Source organism: Crassostrea angulata, chromosome 2 (genome assembly GCF_025612915.1).
Source record: "Crassostrea angulata isolate pt1a10 chromosome 2, ASM2561291v2, whole genome shotgun sequence".
NCBI classification, from domain to species: Eukaryota; Metazoa; Mollusca; class Bivalvia; order Ostreida; family Ostreidae; genus Magallana; species Magallana angulata.
This window is the reverse complement of record NC_069112.1, coordinates 63,440,854-63,450,989: the sequence shown is the minus strand read 5'-3', so window position 1 is coordinate 63,450,989 and position 10,136 is coordinate 63,440,854. Positions and strand designations below refer to the sequence as shown.

General features: G+C 30.8%; 1 pseudogene; it reads right to left on the bottom strand.

The window, feature by feature from the left end:
* Positions 1 to 224: 224 nt before the first annotated feature.
* On the bottom strand, positions 225 to 9,760 carry LOC128174663 (uncharacterized; annotated as a pseudogene).
* Between the last annotated feature and the right edge of the window lie 376 nt (positions 9,761 to 10,136).

Here is a 10,136-nt window from a genome sequence, read left to right as displayed (position 1 = left end):
TGTTTCATTGATTTGTAATCCTTATTTAATACTAAAAAAACACAAACATAAAATATAATGTTTCTTTATTTTCAGTCATTTTAATACTATCAGAATTATGTTCATTATGAATATTAATGAATGAATGAATGAAAGTGATACAGAAAAAAATGAAAACAGGATATATTTGTTGGAAATTAAAATTTGAATAAAGTACTATATAAGATCTCAAATTACCCCTTTAAATGTATGTTTATACAGATTTATTTTTTAAATCAATAAATGTAACATACAGTCATGATTTTGAATTTGACCAAAAAAAATTTGACATCATGATGGCAAATATAAGCTCTTTATCTTTAAGAACAGCAAAAGTGTGATTTAAGCGTCGAGTTCATTGTCTACTATCATTGCACATGAAAATGTACAGCAAAACTAACAATGAGAAAAATAAAATTGGATAAACAGATTGATATGGAGTGAATAAATAACAAGTCTGTATCAGTTTGTATAATATTCAAACATGATGATAAAAAGATGATTAAAAGGAGTGTCTCGGTTTTTTTTATATGGAAATCTACAAGGTGAACTTGACCTTGCACCTAGATTTTGCCAAACAGACATGAGTCACAATACAGATATATATCTTGTATATAATACACCCTTAAAACAAACTTCCGTGCTCAATTTAACCTTGTATATACCGATCAAGCACAAACGGACAATGAAAAATAGACAAAATGATTAGAATATACCCTTAACATTGGGGGTGGGTAAGAGTTGGGTGAAATACTGATTTCATTCAGTTTCACTATCATCCGATTCAGATAAGTCAGACATTTCTTCAAATATACAATCTAATTCAATAAAATCTGTCTGCAGAGGCATATCGATAAAAGAGTGAATTTGACTCTCTGCACTTTTATCGGAAAATTCAGATAAACACAAACGATATCTTATCCACTGCTCTTCAGCTTTCAACTTAAACATCATAAGCATATGCTTACGACCAATTTGATACCTGTCATCTTGTGTGGCTTCCACTATAAGATTTAATAAATGTTGATTTTCATCATCAATATGATGCAAGAAAGCTTTGACCTCTAGCATTGTCATTTGTTCCTGCTCCATTGCATGCTGGTAGAGGGAGTAGGCCTGGCAAGCCTTTATTTTGTCTTCATCGAGGAAAGGCGAAACATTCAAATCCTTGAAGAATGTAGCAGATGGTGAGCTGACTTCAGCAAAAAAAAACTTTTCACTGAACTTGCTATTAAATTCTTTGAGGCTTTTCTTTATCTTTTCACTGTTGGAAGACAGCTGTTTGGAAATTCTTTTTGCCATCTCTTGTCCATCTGCCCAAATTACATAAAAGCATTAGATAATAACATGCATGATAGATTACCTGCACATATTAGTGCAGTCACCCAGTATGCAGTAGTACATATGTAGGGCTAAAGAAAACTATCAAAAGTTATACAATGTACTAGAAATTTAAACAAACATGGCTACAAATAGACCAAAGGTTTTTACTTTGCAACCTTAGTTGAGTTCTTGAGGATTTAGTTGTAATTATCATTAAAAATAACTGTAATCTCTGTTATTTTGACGAGTTGAATAATTGACAATTTCTTGTTTATGGAAATTGATGAGCAAAATTTTGAGAAACATTAAATCAAGAGTATTCAGTTATAAATATAAGAAAGATAAACAAAATTTTCTTATCAAAGTATTTCTTCAGTAAAGACAGAATGTATTGCTTTTCATTAGCAAACATTTGTAGTTTTTTGAGATGTCCTTGCTTTAGTTTGTTTTTCGCTGATTCGGCTAGCTCTTCTTTCTGGTCATCCAAACTTTGTACATTTATCTGCTTGCCTACTTTCTTCATTTCATTTTCTGTTCTGCAAACGAATTTTAAAAAGTCAAAAAACCATAACAGAATCAAAAACTATTACAATCAAAGACAAATCCTTTCAATAATTTTTTTTATTATTTTGATAGTTTTCCGTTAGTAATCATTTTCAAAAAGATGCAGATTCTTTATTCTAAATGGATATCTAGGTTTAACAATAAATATTTTAATATTGCAAAATAACATTGAAAATTGAAAAAAAATATATTATAAGTTTTTGTCTTCAAACTTGCCTTCATTACTAGGCAAACCTCATTATCTAAAATTTGTTAAACTTAAAGATATCTGAGGATTAGAGACAATAAAAATTACAAACTACAAAGAAAAAGAGGGACTGTCATAATATTGTGACATATCCCTTGTATTCAAGATGTTAGTGCTTGAGCTAATTTATTTTTTTTTGGTTGACATCCACCATACACACACAAATATGACTTACTTTTGAATATGGTCTTTAAAAAGTACCTTTTCATCCTCAACATTGGAATCAGCTAACATTATCCTGCACAACATAATATTAAAGTTTACATATCAAAAATCATATGAAATAAAAACAGATGCATAGAAAATATGTTTTTGTTTTAATACTTTAAATAAGTCAAACTTCATTATCTCAAACTGGATGGGGCAAAGAAAAACAATGTCAATTTTGTTCTTTAAAAATCATTTTAAGAGACTGAAAATATTTACGACTTTGTCGTAAGTTCTTTTGTAAAATAAGTTCAGCCATTACCTATATACATGTACAAGTACCACATGCATATAGGTAATGGCTATAAATTAATACCACACATGAAACACAATTTCAGTCTTTACTTCACCATTCTGAATTGTTTGATCTACTACTACAAAACAATTAAACTTGTCTGTTACTTAACAAACAAACAAAAATCATTAATGAAGATTCTAGAAATAACCCTCCATTGGTCTTTCAAGGAATTCTACTAACCTCTGTGTTACAATTTGTTTGGAGAGCCAACACTATCTTTCATCTGGTGTTAAACTGACTGTGAGAAATGGATAATGAATTCAGCATTAACTGGTTATTCACAAGCAACGTGTAAAAAATACATGTTTGCTTATACATGTATATACACCAGGCTTGGGGCGAATTACATTGTAAAGTAATGCATTACATTACCATAACTTCATGAATTTGGGCATTGAATTACCATTACTTGATTTTCTTGAAGTAATGCATTACATGAGTAAAGCAATGCATTACCATTACTTTTTTTTTAAAGTAAAGTAATAAAGAGTTTTTGCAAATGTTTCAATATTTGAATTTGCAAAAACTCTTTATTAGCTTTATTACAACACTCTTTAACATATCTACAGCTTCATGCTCAGTATCAGGTTCAAATTCAATGAATAAACAAGAGTCATTCTGTATTTGAGTCATTTGGCATGATACAATATCAGATATGAAATAAGAGACACAGGATAACATGCGTAACAAAAAACAATTTATAAAATAATGTTGCAGTTTTTAAAAGCTAAATATAGATATATCCCCAGATTACACAAATCTTTATATTTTTGGGCACTTAATTTTATTAATTTATATACAGATGATTTTTCCGAGTTATATTTCTTAATATATTTTAATCGTATTTTTTTTTACGGAGGACACTTTAAGACAAAAGATTGCTGTTGCACTTTATGATCGAAGTTTCAAAGGGTTCATCTTTTAAATGCATCCATCTTCCGGGCTTTACTAAGCTTGGACTGGAAAATACTACTTGATGATCTTTATCTTAGGATATATTAAGTGCAATAAAAGATTAAATACATAAATCTTGTATTTTCTTTCAGTCCAAACTAATGTACAGTGTAATTAATATACAAAAGAGAGAGAGACAGAGAAAAAGAGAGAGAAAATAAGTAAGATTATTTTCAAATGGGTTATAATATTGGAAGTGATATTGATTTTCATCATGGATGGACAGTGCATTCATTTTGCTTTTAAAGGCGCATGTCCGTCTCCTATTCTATTGTGACATAGCGAAGGGAAGGGGATTGGGGTGTTTAGCACTTCTTATAGCAATAGATTGTTTTGATACTTAGATTATTCTGGGGGCTTAGTGTGTTGTTGACACTTTTCTTATTAAAGTGCAAACTAATTGCAGTAAATTGTTTAAATGGTTAAAAACTTTTAATAACAACACTCTTAAAATGTTTTAAAATTGTTATCTTTAGTAATAAAAACAATTCAAAAATGAATTTTAAAAAACCTTTTTTAATAAAACAAGTACAATGAAAACATTTTTTCTTAATTAGAATTATTTCTTTCTTCTTTAAAAATAATTTTAATCAAATTCAATTTCAACTATTCAGTTATTCATCACATTTTTTAAAGTGAACATGCATAAATATGCATAGTAATGCAAAGTAATGCCATGTAATGCCAGTATTACACTAGATTTTGGAAAGTAATGCATTACATTAGCATTACTTGTAATGCTAATTTTGAGGCATTACACATTACTAGCATTACTTTGAAAACATGTAATGCATTGCAATGCATTACAATTACATTTAGTATTACCACAAGCCTGATATACACACACCATTGACAAATGCATGTATATCCTTACAAGCTTAATACTCAACAATATTTACCAGTAAATCTTACCAGAAACTTGTCTTCCACTTCTTGATAACTCTTTCCAGAGTAAAATCCATTCTGCTGCACTACCTTCAAAAGATAACCATTTTTGGTAAATGTATATGGTTAAGTAAGATCATTGATAGCCTCCCCATGTATTTTCCTCAATATTTCTTTTTATCTATCAAACTTCGTTTACAACATACCATCATGCTTTGCTTCTACAGCAGTGAACACGTCTCTGGTTTCTTGTTGCAATTTTTTGGCTTTCTCAAGCATGGCCTTTAATCGTTCCCCTAAATATAATTTAAAGTTCAAATTAGCAACCAACTAACAGAATAATCAGTGTGTCAAATTATGAAAACAGTTTAATTAATAAATAAATAATGCAGCGCTTCTTTACGAGTATATAATTATCCACCCCCAAATATGAAAATGTTCAAAATAATATCATGTAAAAACAAATTTACCTAATTTTTCCTTAATTCTGTTTGAATAATGTTCTAATGCATCCACTAACAAATAGTGTCTGTTTGACACAGTCATTTCTTTTGTGATAGAACTGAATTTTCTGAGGTAGGACCACAATCTCTCGACACCTTCTCCATCATTAAGTCCAGTTCCCTCCACAAACCTTGACCAAATTCAAGCTAAAAAAAAGTTTGTTAAGATTTACTTTTTGCTTTTTAAAACAAAGTCAAATCTGGAAACCAACGCCTTTAAATTTAATGTGGAGACAAATCTCTAAAGCAGAAATTATGCAGAATTCAGTAGGTTTAATCTAATCTAAATATATACACTATCAGAAGTAACGGATCATCGACACATTTTGAGAATTAATACGCAAATACTTCTGAACTTTGCAATCTCGAACACTGATGTCTCAAATACCATTGTCAAAATGATTAAGAAGTTTAGATTCCTTCTTCTTTAAGTATTTTAACCTAAATATCTTGAATCCTTGGATATCTTTGAGTTTTTTCTCAGTACCTTGACTTCAATATAACGAGGTTTGACTGTATTTTTTTTTCTGACTAGTTTCCACTGTAGGTTGGTCTTTATTATAACAAACAAATAAGAGTTTACAAAAGTTTGCAGCTAAAAAATGCTACTTAAAAAGAGGAGGGGTTCCAATTACAGTTCTTATCGAATAATATCAATATAATGTACTTCTCAATTTCAAATACCCCATTCACTCCAATAATTGCATATGACTACTAAAGCTAGTGATTTCCAATAAAAAATATCTTTCCAAATACTAAACTTCAATCATATTCTTTCACTTACAATACTATGCAATGTATATAAAAAAAACATACACATATAATTCTTATTTTTAAATTTAATTTCAAAATTGCTGGTAAAGGATTGCAGTATTCTTAATACAGTGTGCTGACTTATTAGATTAAGCCAGCAGTGTACTTTGATCCAATAGATTTTAATAGAGCATACCTGGCATGCCATATTATGTGCATAACTGTGAAACACTGGCACAACAAACTTAAAATTTGCCTGTAGGTCTTTGTTTTCTTTCTAGAAACAAAAAAAAACCAATATAAAGAAAAATGAAATAAGACAGGTAAAAAATAACTCATGAGTTTTCATACTTCTTATTTTATTAACTATACCTGCAAGTGTCTCTGAAGGCTACATGCTATGTCATACATAATAATTCCAGCTCTTTCATCCTGTTCAGAATTGTCGACCAAGTGTTGTAGGAGGTGCACTGAATATGCCAATCTAAATAAATTTAGTATAATACATGTATAAGCAGACTGTTACTTGTGGCACATTTTAATTATCAACAACTCAGTCCAACCTCATTATCTTGAACTTAAGGTAGCTCCATACTCGTAAAATTCTCTGAGGAAAGTTGAAAAACTGAACTGATTTCGACTTAATAGACTTAAATGTCATCAATTGTTAGAAAAAATATACATGTCATCACACTTTTTGAGATGCCAGATAAACATAAACTAAAGCATATTTTAGCATTAGAAAAATGTATTTTTTTTGGTTAAAAGTAAAATCTTGTAGGCAGAAATTTGTTTTTCTTCTTTAATTTTAATGTCAACTTTATCAGAAAGCTTAAATTACAAAAATATTTTAAAATTAATCGTTGGAATAAGAAAAAATATAGCATTTAGACATGCAACTGAGAGAAAAGTCAGAAAAAGAGTTATTTCCCCTTTGCATAGATAAAATATATAAAAATTTGGAAATTTAGTATAAAATTAAGTGCGAAAATATCTTGAACCTACCAATAATTCCAATTACATCCATGTGATTATATTCACATAAAATAAATAAAACTATCTTGCACAATTTTTAAAGAATTCAAAGTTTTACAAAAAAGTGTGACGTCACAGAACACTGGATCTACTTTAAATTACTGTAGAAGCAGAAATATTTGTTGAGGATTTAATTTTGTTATTGTTGTTGGCAGTTTAAATCAACGAAATTAGATTTATGACACATTTTTAACCCAACTATCAATAGACACAGAGTTGATACACAATACATATAAGGAAAATACGATATGTGACAAAATTGAATGCCAATGAAATTATATTTGGTATGCTAACAACACAATTTCAACCCAAGGAAAATATATGCTTCAATAGTATTTTTTATGGCGTCGAGCGAAGCTCGAAAGCCATCTAGGGCTCGTACGTCCGGAAGTTACATTTTTAGGAGCCGAACAACTCAAATGAGTGCAAAGTTTTCGTATGTGTTTGAAGAAAAATAGATGACATACTTCAATTTCGAGCAGAACTGTACGTCAACAAAACAAGTTTGCAGATTCGAAATGGTTGCCGTCTTTAAAAATGTTCACATTTTATTGAAAACAATATGTCTCGGTTTCAGCGGATGAATACACTAGCACCGAGACACATGCGATAGCTGGGCTTACGTACTCAATTTGGTTATGAAATGTTCTAGCCTGCAAAATAGATTATTTTGTATCCATATCGAAAATTGACAATGCACAAATGTTTGATCTTGTAGAAACAAAACTTCCTAATCGAGCGATAAGTACATCTACAACCAACAGTTATTTTAAACCAACTAGTGAACTACTTTCACTTTGTAAACAACGTGAATGGGTGCTTTCTTTTATCTACCCCGGATCTTTTCGGCCCGTGTCATTTGGATCCTTGTGAATTTTAGATGAAATTGATAATAAGAGACAGAGTGGTTATCAGCAGTTTACAATATGTAGAATTAAATACAATAATAATTTTAATATTTATTTTCATATAAATAGAGAAAAAAAATCTAAAAAAATTTTAACTCCTAAGATATTTCTATAAACTTAAATTTTTAATTGAAATTCCAAACTTTTTAAGAATTATGTGAGCAAATTTGTAAAAAAAATATGCATAATATACGAGGAAGGGGTCAGGAAAAATATATGTACAAAAATAAATTACACAGGAAAAAATGGTCCTACATGCACAACTTCAGTCTGTTCACGGGTCTTCTAATTCTCATTGACCTTCTATGAGGAGCAGCTGAGGTGGTTGAGGGGGGCGTTGTCGTGGGGGAGCGTTGTATGGGTAGTTCCCTAATGTATTGGTGTAGAGCTGCAGCAGGTATTGGCATCTCTTCATATGCGACACACTCTTTCTACACAGATTCTGTGTACTTCACATGTACAAAAAAACCATAAAGTGGGTTAAACATTGTGTATCAAACATACATGTTTTGCAGCAGTAAAATATAAATCTGCAAAATTACAGATACTGTGAACTTCACATGTACATAAAAAACCATAAAGTTTAATATTCATTGTGTAAAAAAAAAAACCTGCTAAGATATTGTGTACTTCACATGTACAAAAAAAGAATATTAAGCTGTCAAAATATGTACTTTGCATCTATTAAAGCATCATTTGCATAAAAGAAAAAGTCAAATGCTGTTGCGTCTCTCAAAAAAAAAAAATGACTTGACATAAGATTACACCTATAATTGTTAATTTACAAAGCAAGTTTCTTGGCCATTTGCAATCTGGTACGCTTAGCAATAGTCCCTTCAGGGGTAACCAATGGCTTAGTAGAACAATCAGTACTGGGTGTGGGGGTGTGGCAGTGCTGCTGCTAGGAGTGGTGTACAAGGAGGGTTGACTATGTAGCTGTACTACCACATCGGCTGGCTGGGGGGTTAATGTTGGCTGTGGTGTAGCAGATGTCTGGGGTAAAACAGGGTTATCCTCAGTATCCTGTGGTGTTGGTTGTGGTGTAGCAGATGTCTAGGGTACATCGAATGTATCCTGGGTATCCTCATGTGTTGCAGGTATACATATGTCGCAGCGAGAGTCCTTTTCTAACTTGCGTAGTAGCCACCTTCTTATAGTCAGCAATATGATGATTAGGGTACCGAGAACACACCATGCACGCATTCCTATCAAAATATAAAATAAATAATTCTGCAAAACTTTTAAACTCTGTCAAACATTACATAGTCGTGATCATTATCATCATCAAATGTAGATATGTATGCATGTATTGTTTTCCACTCTATTTCAGACTTTTTGTAGGTAATCTACCTTTTCTATTTATAATGTGCTGTCTCGATTTCTTTGTGTAAATCTTGAAATTAGTTTCTTAAGTTTATCTTTCATTAAAATTAACATGCAAGCACAAATACAAAAACTAAACTAGTAGACTAATTGTTCCCCCCCCCCCCCCCAAGGTTCATCATTATAAGCATTGTATCATATTTATGTGTAACGTGTTAATTCCCGCACTTGCGCGGGATATCATCTAGTTTCATAGAAATGTCTAAAAACATCCGCAATTTAAGTCGACCACCATAACTTTTGATATATACATTTCTTCCTAATATTCACTTTTTTATCCAGAATGAAATATATTTTTTTCTTTAAACTACACGAGCGCAGTTACGTACATTTTGCTATGTATTTTGTCGTTTGCAATTTACGGCATACACAAATGCAATAGTTTTGGGCCAGAACTATCTCAGTTTTTATGTGCCATAAATTGCAAGCGTTTAGCGTAGGAGGAATTATAGCCACAAGGCATGTCAACGCGGATTTTACCGAAGAGCTACAGATCGGCAGCTAATGGCGCACCTTTTATTGACCAGTCTAACAGAATGTATAGTTTCATATCTCTTGCAACTTGACAAGTTGAGAATTCAGATGTTTGGTTGAACAGTACATATATCTTTGTAAAAGTCATGCAACAATTTAAATTGGAACTGTAGACTTTCAAAAAAAATTCAACCTTTACTATATCCATGATCGTAAAAAAGGTATTATGTTACCATGTTGGTTTAACAAATATTAAACGCCAATTGTAAGCAAGTTTTCCCCGAATAGTGTACAAATAATTCCTTCATTCTTGCAAAACAATGAAAATGTTTCATGGCGAAAACGATGCATTCTCAAATTCATCAAAATAAAATATAATTCAGGTTCTTTCATTTTTTTATATTTTTAAATACATAAATAGTCTCTTCTCACTCATTCATTTCATACATACATTTTAAAGTACCCTGATCCTAGTATGCAAATTTATTATGAACTTATTTAACTGAAATGTAAAATGCAAGGATAAACATTAACGAAATAGGGGAAACAGTATGAAAAAACACCAAATATCTGAATAAAAAATA